Source organism: Pelodiscus sinensis, chromosome 28 (genome assembly GCF_052426305.1).
Source record: "Pelodiscus sinensis isolate ZL-2025 chromosome 28, ASM5242630v1, whole genome shotgun sequence".
Classification (NCBI taxonomy): domain Eukaryota; kingdom Metazoa; phylum Chordata; order Testudines; family Trionychidae; genus Pelodiscus; species Pelodiscus sinensis.
In genome coordinates this window covers 4,598,598-4,611,086 of record NC_143079.1, presented here as the reverse complement: position 1 = coordinate 4,611,086, position 12,489 = coordinate 4,598,598, and the positions used below count along the sequence as shown (strand labels likewise).

At 48.5% G+C, this 12,489-nt stretch overlaps 1 long non-coding RNA gene across 1 annotated transcript in view; it reads left to right on the top strand.

Annotated features, from left to right (window-relative positions):
• Positions 1-10,773, top strand: part of LOC142820954 (uncharacterized) — a 52,102-nt gene extending 41,329 nt beyond the window's left edge. The window contains exon 3 of the long non-coding RNA XR_012897984.2: positions 9,412-10,773. This is a non-coding gene — a long non-coding RNA (uncharacterized LOC142820954). The remainder of the gene's footprint in view (positions 1-9,411) is intronic.
• Positions 10,774-12,489: the final 1,716 nt, after the last annotated feature.

Below are 12,489 nucleotides of genomic sequence, written 5' to 3'. Positions count from 1 at the left end.
ATTAGATCAGGGCCAGGGGGTTTAAACGTGCCTAAGGCCAGGCCTACACTCAAGGGGAAGTTCGAATCAAGATCTGCAATGCCAGCCCTCAGAGCCAGGCGGAGCATGTGGAGTGACCCTCTGGTGGAGATTTAAAGGGCTGGGGCATTGGTCCACTTTAAATTGCCCAGGCTTCAGGGAGACCGCCTTTCTGCCCCTCCCCCATTGGTGGGCCTGCATACAATAGATGACCAAACGGGTCTTTGCGTCTTTTATTTCTGGGTCTCAGAGTTCTAGTCCATTCCCAGGACAGGACTAAAAACTTCAGCTTGTTCTCCGGTGTTTTTTTCCCAACCCAGTTCTAAAGACAGATGGTGAAAAATCTTCATTTGAAAACATTTTTTTTCATTTATATTTGGCTGTTTTACAGAATCAGGCATTCACAAAAACACCCCTCTAGAAAGCTTCTGGCTCAAAACATTTTTGTTGTTGTTTTCCTCTTTTTGTCATTGTCGCATGTTTTTTGTTTGTGCAAGATTATCTATTTGGCTGTTTTAGTTGAGTTTTGTTTGCTTCATTGCTAATTTTGAGTGCTCCTCTTGATTGCTCATGGAGGGATGTCTCTTTTTTTTGTGTTTTTTTTTTTTCTAAAATCAATGTGGAAACCTTCCATTTTGTACAGTTACCATTTTCAAAAATGGAAAAAAATTTTTTTTAAATACTTTCATACTTTTTATCCAGGTAAAATTTTTAAAAGCATCTAAGTGACATGCCTAACCTAAGTTCCATTTTCAAACGAGATCAGGAACTTAGCAGCCTAAGTCTAATTAAAGTCAAAGAGACTTAGGCCCAAATTTTTAAAAGATAGTTGTGTTGTTTTTCCGTGTCGCAAAGCCTCTGATGCAGCCTGCCAAGCCCCATTTTCAAAACAAACTTTAAAGGAGGCAGACTCGTGAATCATTTAGTCCTTGCAATGGTTTGATACTTTCAAAAATCCAGGCCGTAAATTCCTAAAAGCCTAGGTCATTCTTGAAAAGAACTTGTCATTCACTAAACTCTACCTCTAATGTTAAGTGACTCAAGAGAAGGGGATTCTACTGTGGCTTCAATAGGTAGTATGTCTTGCATACAATTGCTTTGCATGTTAGACACCTTTTTCCACATGTTTTACAAATGCCAAGGAGGGCTGCTTGGCCCTGGTCATTCTAGTGTCAAGCTTCACATGCTTTGCCATACTGAGACAACATGTTAGAAGAGAAAACCATTTCAGAAGTTGCCTCTGCCACATTTTGGGACTAATCTTCCACACAACCATAAAAGGCTAACCTGTGATTTTTGTCATGAGCCTTGTATACGTGCCAATACCTAGTTGACTTTGCTCTAGGACAGTGAGGGACAATTGGGCTAGTGAGTGGGCTGCATAAGTGGCCTTCCTTCATCTCAGCGGGCTGCAAGATTGTCGTGACCAAGACGGTTTCCTCACGTTTTGCTCCCGGCGCTGGCGTACCTGGAATTCGCCGGAGGTGCCGATGGAACTGCAGCAGCGCTGGGATTGGCTGCCGAGGGAGCTCAGGGCTCTTATAATGTCGTGTGCAATTAGCCCTCAACTCCGTTCATGCGCCCTTGTGTCACGTTAGTAATATCGGTAGGAAAAAACCCGACGTGGACAGACACCAGCAGAATGCGGCGCCTCGGTGCATGGGCGACGGCAAACAACCTGTCTCGTGGAACCCCAGTTTGCCCCCCACTTCCCTAGGATCAATCCCAGAAGCCAACTGTGACCCAGAGAGTCACAAGGTGCTTTCCAGTTTCCTTCCAGCCCTGGGCGAGGTGCATAGCATGCCCCCAGCATGCTGTTTGGTGCAGTCGGGATACGGCGGCCATCTTGGCCCACTCTCGGTCCTTCCTCTCACCCGGGAGAGGGACTTGCCTTCCTCCAGAAGCCGCTTCCTCTCTTGTGTTATTACAGGTTGAAATTCTCGACATCGAGATTCTTGGGTCTGGCAATATCCTTCGTACCGCACAGATGTTGCGGGACCAGAGAGTCCTGCTGGAGGGCAGGGCAATGGGCTTCCTGCAGCAAGCTGCTGGTGGGGCCTCCCAGGGCACAGCCGTGGGGCTGGGAGACCCGGCGCGCAACTGCTCAGTGGCCCAGGAGCGGTGGTTGCCCCATGGCGTCAGGAGCCCCAGTGTGCAGCTGCCTAGTGGAGTTAGTGGGGCCGGCAGCAGGTGGGCCAGCGCTGGGGGAGCTGATGGCGGGGGGGGGGGGGGGGGACCGGAAATGACCTCCCCAGCTCCGGCAAAATCTCTCCTCTGGAACCAGTCCAGTCCCGAGGGTGCCAGACCAGGGAGGTCTATCCTGTGCTTGTGTTGTAGGGGGGACTACTTTACACCCCCTTCCAATCCAGTGTGGACATGCAAGACGTGAGGTCTCAAAACAAGTGAAGCTGCTCCCAACTCACTGGTTGAAACCTGTGCCCGGGGCATGTCCTTGGGGCCACTCTCCTGTCCAGCCAGTTCCCAAGGGATAAGTTCAGCGAGGGGGGATGAGTGAAGTAAAACAGGAAGGGAAAGGAATCCTGCCCAAGGAAGGCTCAGAGGGCAGGTGAGTTCTGTCCTTCTAGAACAGAGCAAAGACAGCAGCTTGGCACTGAGAGGGAGGGAATGAAGAGGAAACACTTCCACAGGCGGCTGGAATCGCCGATTCGATCGTTACAGATGTTTTTTGCTCATTTCCTCCCCTGGAAGGGGCAAATCTCTACCAAAGAAGGACAGGAGAAAGCTGCCGTGAGTCAGTCATAGGCAGTAGAACGTGCCAGCCGGCGAAGGCCCTCCGAGAAGTCCTGAGTTTATGCTTCATCAGTGGAAAACCGCATCAGCCTACACGCTGTTGTTTGCCTCGGGTCACCCTGAGAAAGCGAGCAGCTGGTGTTTGGGGATTGGGTTGATGGGGTATTCTATCTGCCGCTCTTCACTGGTGACAGGAGATGCAAATTAGTGTAAGAATTCACGTGTCTTTCCTTAGAAGCCGGGGAGACGGGTGATAATCGGGGTGGGCACTCACATGTGTATTCAAGTCCCAATTCAGTCAAACATCCCCGTTCAGCAAATTGCTCCAACATTCACTAAACTTTAAGCAACCAGTAAAAATAGTATAGTTACTGCCATTCCTGCAATTTGTGGCAGGGGGGTGGGATGTGATATTCCATATTGTGGCATGTTTTCTGGGGTATTATTTCAAGCAATGTGGTATAATTCACCCCCCACCCCCATCCCAGGAACCTACCCAAGCAAGAAACAATGATGCATTTTAATTTCCTATATACATTTGCTGTTGATTTTTTGGCTTTCTTTGCCTAGATAGTATATTTATTGTGGGTGAGCTAGAGAGCTGTGCAGATGTGACTGTTTATACACACCAATACTTTGCAAACTCAAGTTCTTGTCCCTCTCATAATTAACCCCCTCCCTGTGCCCTTTATCTCTGCACTGGCAGGATTTCCCGATCACAATAAAATCAGAAGCATCTTCCAAAAATCCAGGTGGTATTAAGAGCCTTATCCCTAACCCTGCTGGCTTGGGTGCATTGATAAGAAAATACCAATTAAGAGTCGTATTCCCATGCTGGACGGGTAGTCAGAGGCTAATGAGATTATGTGATCATTCTCATTTAATTTCCAGGCACGCTAAATAGTTATAACTTTATCGCTTTCAAACAGCAACAGTCCTTGAGCCATTGGAGTCTTCTAGACTGTGTGTAGCCCTTGTTACTGGTGTCTCTTGACCTCCAGCCAAAAAACTGTTGACCTTACAATAGTTTCTACAGAAGGAATTCTGTCAGGAAACCGGCAGTAACACAAGATCCTTACTGTTCCAGCAAGACCACGGGTAAAATACTTTGGCAAAATTCCCATCTTTACCTATTGGAAAAATGACTAGCAGTCGCCTCTGTCAGGTACACTATTTCTGGTTACATCACTTTGGGTATGTCTACACTGGCACCCTCTTTTGATAGAGGGATGCAAATGCAGACATTCGAAATTGTAAATGAAGCTGGGATTTAAATATCCCGTGCTTCATTTGCATAATCGCATTATGGCGCTATTTCAAAATAAAAACGCTGTGTAGATACAGTTATTTCAAAAGAAAACCCTTCTTCCAAAATAACTGTTAAACCTCATTTTATAAGGAATAAGGGTCATTTCGGAAGAAGGGTTTTCTTTCGAAATAACGCACATCTACACAGCGTTTTTATTTCGAAATAGCACCATAATGCGATTATGCAAATGAAGCACAGGATATTTAAATCCCAGCTTCATTTTCAATTTCAAATGTCTTCATTTGCATCCCTCTCTCCAAAGAGGGTGCAAGTGTAGACATACCCTTTGTGAGGCAGGCAAATGTAACATCTCACTCCTTGACTGAGTAAGGAAAAAAGAAGCATTTCCTAGAGTCAAAACGACCTAAAAGTCTAGTGTTGACAGAAACAGTGAAATATTTGCAAGAGTGTCCTAAACTGAACAAAATGTGCTTGGGTTTACGGGTTTTGTGGAGTGTGGTCTCTCAATTTAATTGCTTTTGTAATGGGACATGCAGGAGGGCTCGTTTCCACCTCACTGTTTCTGCAGTGACCCATCCACCGGTGGTTGGTACATCATGTCTGCTTAGATGTGATAAATCAACCTCCGAGTGCTCTCCCATTGACTCCAGTGCTGCACCAGGATGAGAAGAGTAGCCGGAGTCGATGGAAGAGCATCTGCTGCCGACATTACTGCATGCAAGGCACTGTGATAAATAGGCCTAAGTACATTGCTATGTGTGTAGTTGAAGTTGAGTATCTTAGATGGCCAAGGGAAGGGGGGCAGCATACTGTAGACTAGCCGTGAGCAGGAGCTAGATCCCAAACCTGAGTTGATTCCTTTTTATTAGCCAGAGCTGAAGCAGACTCACCAACCTCTGTGTGGTCCAGTCAGAGGCTGTCAGAGAATCACGCATCATTAACGGGGGGATGCTGCTGGATTTCCGCCTGGGGTTATCAAGAGCTGTATGAACAGCCCCAAAACTTTCCGTCGTACCTTGGCCCGTTTTCAAGAAAACCCGGAGTCAATGTATCGTTTTGCACAGAGTCGTGTTTTGCTTCCATCCTCAAACCAGGGGAAACGCAGTGGAGATGCTGGGGTCCTTCTGAAATTCAAAGAGAGCAGCAGAGACAGAAACCCAAGAACCAGCTCGTTAGGTGATGGGCTGTGAATACTGCTACCCGTCTGCTTCTCACACCTCTGCATGCAGGCAGGCAGTCCTTTATCGCAGCTGCTCCTTCCGTTATCTGCTCCTCACATCTGATCCCAAAGGAGTCTTCCTCCCATGTTGAACTCTGCCTGGGCCAATCCCTGCATCGCCAGCCCTAGGGAGTCATTAGGTTTCTGCAGCAGGCTCTGTGAAGCTCATGGTAGAGCTAGGGTTCCAATTGTGAACTCGTGTGGGCCAGGGCTTTCTCTTACTATTGTGCACAGTGCAAAGGGCCCCCAAATTTAGTTGGCACTGCCAAAATAACTGTTAGAAAAGAACAGATGCCCCAGAGGCGGATGGGGTAGAAGGGTTCTTTATGGCAGATATTTATTCCACCTTGGACCCCCCCAACCCCATAGGTACACCCTCAAATTAACCACAGGTACCCCTTTTAGATTAGCATGTAAATACACTTGTTTATCACCCCTTCAGGCCTAATTTAGTAGTGTGAGCACCCCTGTGATGCATCATCATAACCATGTGGAGCATAGAATTAGCCCCGCCCCTGTGTACAGCTGTTTACTGAAGCAAGCAGTTTTGCGTTACAAACATCTTGAATCAGCAACTTACAAAGGGGGCCGGGAGTCCTATGTCCCTAGCTGTGTTTCAGGGCAGACAGGAAGGAGGGAGGAGAGGAAGAGAACATACAAGTATAGACAAAGGGTACGTCTACAGTACAAGCCTCTTTCAAAAGATGCTTTTTCGAAAGATACTTTCGAAAAAGCCTCTTTCAAAAAAGAGCATCTAGACTACAAGCAGATTTTTCGAAATAGCAAGCCGCTTTTTCAAGAGAGTCTAGACGCCCTCTTTCAAAAAAGCATAGTTTGCATTCAATAGCAAAGAAAGAGTACTTTCGAAAAAAGGTGTTATTCCTCGTAAAATGAGGTTTCCCGTGATTGAAGAAACTGTCGCGTTCTTTCGATTTACTTTCGAAAGAATGTGGCTGCAGTCTCGATGCAGGGGATTTTTTTTTTTGAAAAAACCCTGTAGACTAGACACACCCAAAGAGTCTTCATTAGAACTTACACCCTTGGTGCAGCTACACATTTATCTAGACCTAGCAAGCAGGAAAGGAAGAAAACACGTTTAAAGCCATCAGGACGGTGCCTGCTCATGCTGTACACACATCACCATGGTAGTGATGTCCCAGACCTTTGACACCCCCCAGCAGTAACAATACTCAGCCCCATAGGCTGTGTCTAGACTGGCAAGTCTTTCCGCAAAAGCAGCTTCTTTTGGGGAAAAACTTGCCAGCTGTCTACACTGGCTGCTTGAATTTCCGCAAGAACACTGACATCCTACTGTAAGAAATCAGTGCTTCTTGTGGAAATACTATGCTGCTCCCGTTCGGGCAAAAGTCCTTTTGTACAAAGCTTTTGCGCAAAAGGGCCAGTGTAGACAGTTCAGATTTGTTTTGCGCAAAAAAGCCCCGATCGTGAAAATGGCAATAGGGGCTTTTTTGCGGAAAAATGCATCTAGATTGGCCACAGACGCTTTTCTGCAAAAAGTGCTTTTGCGGAAAAGCGTCCGTGCCAATCTAGACGCTCTTTTCCACAAATACTTTTAACAGAAAACTTTTCCGTTAAAAGCATTTGCGGAAAATCATGCCAGTCTAGACGTAGCCATAGTGAGTGGAGGAGGCAAATCCAGCTACAGTTACTATGATTTATTGTTTAGAGAGGAGCAAAAGAGAGCCGGGTGCTTTACAGACAAGTCCGACCACAAGGTCCCTGCCCTCAAAAGCTTGCCGCCGACAAAGTTCCAACCCAAGCTTTCATTCTGCCCTGAACTAAGTTTTTCCAGGTCATCTCCACATGCTCCAAGTGAACGATCTGTTTGGTTCTCTCACCCCTGCCGCTGTCTCACCAGGGGAAAGAAATCAGGACGCAGCTCCTGAGTCTCCTAGAACTTGCAATAGTCAATCACTCAGTGCCTTGGCCCAGGAGGTACAGCCGGTGCCAAACCTCTCCTGCTCAGAGGGCACCTGCCAAAGAAACTGGAACAGGCGCGGAGAAGTCGCGAGGCAGAAGGCGTCCAAGGGAATGTGGTGGCTCCCTTTCCGTGAAGCCAAACAGACGCCCAGGCGCCAGATGCATTTTGGGATTGGCCTCGAGGAAATGGAGATGGCGGCAAAGGAGGGAGGGTGCGCCGGGGAAGCGAAGCGAGAGCAACGGAGGAGGGGGAGGCGATTGAGAAGTTGTGCCGGGGGAGGCAGAGCAGAGTCCACATTGTTTCACAGGCTGCAGACAACAATCTTCTGTGCGTCAGGAAGAAAGAACCCGGCAGCACATCGGCGTGAGAATTGCAGGTGGCTGAATTAATTAGCTCCAAATCCCAGCTCCCCCCGACATCAGGTGGTGGGATTAGCGACTCAGAACTCGTTTGCCATGGATTCCCCCACCTCGGCTGTTATTTGGATTCACGTTGGAAGTGTTGCAGATGGGTTCATTCAAGGAAGGGGGGGGGAGGAGAGCTGCTAACCTCACTCAACTGAGGCAGGGACACCTCTCTCATTTACAGCCCATCATGTGGGGTGAGGATCACTGCAGCCTTCCCCATCATTAATTTCACTCTGTCCCAGCTCTTCTGAATGAGCTCCTGGTCTCCTTTCAATAGTACAGTGCGGGGGTGGGGGCAGAAAGATTCCTTCCTTCCTTCCGTCCCCCTGTGGCTGCTCCGTGTACCATCTAGGAGACGATACCTGGGAGTCTGCTCATTGAATGTTGGAAATATCCCACGGGGTAGTGATTCGGGAGGAGCCAATGTGATCCCGTAGGCTGTCTTTAAATCCATCATCTATGGGCACAATGGGTCTCTTCATCGCACGCCGTATCCCTCCCCGCTGGATAGCGCTAACCCAGCGAGTTTCAACCGTTCTTCGCTTGCAGACTCCTCACCTATCGTGGCAAAGTGCTGGTGGATAATATTAGCCTCAGAGACTCGCTGTGGTCCTATACACAATCCTTTTCTCTTTACAGGAGGCAGGGGCCACAGCTTAGAGAGCCAGACTCAGCACAGCTAGTCCATGGTTGTGGGGTGAAAACCCCTTGATTGTCTTGGTCTCCTTTCGTGGGACAGGCTCTGTGTTGGCGGGGGGAAGGGTCGAGGGAGACCCAGGCCCGCCCACTAGTCCAAGTTCTGGCCCAGGGACCCTAAAGTAGCAGTAGTAGTCAAGGTTGTTTTTCCTTCCGACTTTTGGCAGCTTTTTCCCTGGGTCACTTCCTCAAACAACCCCTCCAAAATGTCTCCCTCTGGTACCTGCTAACCAGCTCTCACCTCCCTTTCTCCTTCTGGTCCATCACTCTTTGTCTTCCCCCTCTCCTTACCTAGGGAAGGCCTTTTAAAGCAACTCCACCGGCTGTCATTGGCTGCAGGGGTTGAGTGACCTGCTTGAGGGAGCAATCTAGTTCATTAGCTCCAGGTGTTTTTCAGCCTTCCTTCTATTGCGGCAGGCTCTAGTAATTTTATTCCGGAAAGAGAAAACCACGTATCCAGTGCCCTATCCCTGCCTTCCACCTGCGTGTGTGAGGCTGCTGGTGTAGGTCTGCCACACTCTGTTGTCTGAAGGTGCAGCTCCCTTTGGAAATCTCTGCCATGGTGTGCGGATCCAAGGTTGAAACCATTGTGCTCTGGTAACCGCAAACTCCTTAGACCTTTTGCAAACTCCTCAGACCTAATCGATGGAGCTCTGGGGGCCTGCAGTTCACAGCTTGAAAGCTGCTTGCTGTTACACGTGCATTTCATCCACAGGTCCCCCGCTGTGTCAGCACTGAGACCCTTCACACCCACCGCGGTCCTGACTTTCACTCCTCTCTGCTGGTCCAGTCCTGGGCTCCTCATCCGCAGCTCTGGAAATGCACCTGAGCTCAGAGGGGTTTAGACTCAGGCAGCTGACCTAGGCTGCTGTCCATGCCACAATGCCCTGACTGGTCTTTTTAGGGCATAGCTAGCACGAGTTTCCCTACCCGTGCCAGGAGGCATGCCTCCAGCTGCAGTGCAGACACGCATTGTGGTCGTAGTCGGGGTCACGTCGTGGGACAGGACCAAGCCAGAGGGGCACAGAAGAATAGTGAAGGGGAAATATATTCACCCTAGACTGAGTAAATACATGCTGACTCACAGCCCTTCCTGATTGCTTCCCAGGCAGAAGGAAGACGTCCACCTCTTCTGGCTCGTGGTGATCTTCAGATGGGACCCTCAACGCGCACTCTTGTATTCCCCGGGCATCAAGCGCTGTATGGTCTTCTGGAACAGGATTTCATTCATCGGCAAAACTTCCTACAGTGCGATCGCTCGTCCAAATATTGACCCAACCAACTGTGCTTAACTTGTCAGACCTGAGGAAGCGGCAGGATTGAACCAGGGGTCCATATAATCCTGTATTGCCTCTCCAGCTGTGGGCAGTGCAGAGCTGTTTCAGAAGATGCAGCTCAGAAATCCCTCGGGCGCAATTACGGAATAAGCTCTAGTGACGGTTTCTTCCTACCTCCCAGTTAATGACGTCATTGGGTGACTTGTAAACACAGCAGTCAAGACGCAGATCGGCCGACAGGGAAAGCCGTTGTCGAACGATCCCTCACGCCTCGTGAAATGCAGTGGCCATTTTTATTTTAATGAAGGGAGGGATATTTAAATCCCTGCTTCATTGACTATGTCGGGTAGCCTATTTTACATGCCTCTGTCCGCAGGGACGTGTAGTCTAGACATACTCTCAGATGAGTGGAATGGACTTGACAGAGGCAGGGGTGTATATAGATAAGGACAACAAAAGAAAGTGGATATTTGTGTAAATGAGGCTGGTGCAGACAGCGTAAAAATAACCACACGCTGTGTTAAGAATATACTCAGACTTAAGGCCCTGATTTCTCCTCCGACTGAAAGCTAACCTGCCAGGGACAGAGGTCTCCTGCCTCTCCAGATCTGCTCTTTCTGTGATCCCAAAGCCTCCTCCGCAGGGACCGAGGTGTAATGTCTATACAGCCCTGAGTGGTTTCTGTCTCGGGCACCTCTCTCTCTGTGTGATATCAGTGCCTTGCGATCAGCAGAGACGCTGCTGATTCAAATGGCAGGTTGCTAAAGTCAGAGCATTTTAAGCCCCTTGGAGTCCATCTCTTTGGTGAGTTTGTACAGCGCCTAGCACCACTGGGCTCTGGTCCATGCCTAGAGTACATACGACTACTAATATATTTAAAGGGTCTTTCACTCTGGAACTTGCCTCCTCTCCTTAGCCTGCCAGAGCACAGATTTAAGAATCTCCCACATTTGCTTTTCTGGGCAGGTGGGGCCAGCCGGTGGGTGGTGGTATGTGAAGTATTGTGATTTGTTCTTTAAAGACAGACAATAAGGTGACCAAACGCCACCGGAAGAGGGATAGCTAATCAGATATCTCGTTATATAGGGAGCTCCTTATGGTAGGTCGTTCATTGCCTTTTATTTGTATATTGTACATTTGAAATGCGTAGCGGTCTCTGGAGCATTTGGTAGGTCTCAGCTGAAATAAGTCAATAATAAATGAGCACCTTCCGCGTTCATTTGGCTGCAGGGTTTTCATGCTAATGGCATAATCACCGCTCCCTGCACCTTGAATTCCCAATGACGTGCCAGTAATGACACGCCAACTGGAATGTTGTTGCTCTATTGTTGGCAGAGTGACACCCATAAATCACTGTCAGAGTTTCCAGAAGTCTTCCTCCAGGGCTGTTCCAAGCAGGACAGGGAGCTTTGGAGTGGAGGAAGCCTAATTTCAGATGCTAATTAGGCTTATTTCCAGAGCCCAGCTGTTGGGGAAATGGCAAGGATCTTCCTCCATGCCCTTTGAAAGGGTGGGCATTCAAGTGACTGTGCCTCTGTTTCCCTGTCTGCAAAATGGGGCTAATAATGAGTACTGGAGCTGGTTGAAAATTTCATTTCCAACTTTTTTCCCCCACCCCTTGGAAAACTGGGTTTCCCACTAAATGCAGATGTTTGTGGGGAATACCAGCTTTCCTCTACATTTTCTATTTGTCACCAGAAAACCAAAACCCACGTTTTAGCATACAGCTGGAAAAATGGCAGGTGTTAGCATTTTTCAGCCACAAATTTTCAGCATTCTGTGGCAAAAAAACCTCCAAAACTTTTCTTTTTTTTAATTTAAAAAAAGTCAACATTTTTAGTGGGAATCTCCTTCTGGTGTTTTTCCCCAATCAGATCGAAGACGAATCTGCCTTTGTAATGTGCTTTGAGATCTCTAGATGAGCAGTGTTATAAAAGTGCCGAGTGTTAGTATCGTTATCGAAGGCTGTGGGTGTGAACCACCGCCCGCTATAATTTTTCTATGGATTTCAGTGGTCGGATCCCTTAGGAGCACATGTGTTAATAGTCAACTTGATATCTGAGAGAGTTTGTCTGTCTGTCTGTCTGTCTGTTCCAGTGCTCCTCCTAAATGGCAAGAGCTAGGACCACCACATCTGGCATACAGCGTCCTCTTATCACAAAGTAAAACAAGCCCAGGGTTGGGTTGTGCCAGGACAAGGGGATGTGCCTGGAATGGGATGCTTCTCATAAAACCAGACAGAAAAGAGACAGAATCAGCAGGCAGGTGAAAGGGACCAGAGGGGGCGCCCTGCCATCCGTCCAGGACTGCCCCATCCCTAAGCCTCCTGTCCCCGGGCACTCTTTAGGGAAGACTGGGGGGGCTGAAATTTAACCTCCCCCTGATTCATATGGGGATGTTGCCGGCTATTCTTCTTCATCAGGGAGTGAGGGGAAAGTGCCCAATTTGCTGCGTTTCACTGGGAAGCCCAGGGGGCAGATAGCTGTGCACTTTGCTCTCGCTCCCTGACAGGGAAAGGAAGGAGAAGAGAAAGCAACCGAATCTTGGCCACCCTCCCCACCCGGCCCTCTGCACACACTCACACGTACACCCAGCCCCCTGCTCAGAGCCCCTCCTCCCCCCCATCCTGACTCCTGAACCCCCCATCCCCACCCCCTGCTCTGAGTCCTTCTCTAAGAACCTGAGCAATGCAGGGTAAATCTGCTAATGTTCTAACGCTGCCAAGTGTTCTTATCTGTCCAGTTTCCTTTCACCATCCTGTGTCACGACTTTTCACCATTTTATCCTCTGTTCACTAAACTGAACCGGTTAAATCTCTCAATCTCTCGCTCTCTTTTGGATCTTTGATTTCTGGTCCGTACTGTGTAGAGATCCCCCTCAACTCCGTGTCTGTCTGTACAGGTGCTGCT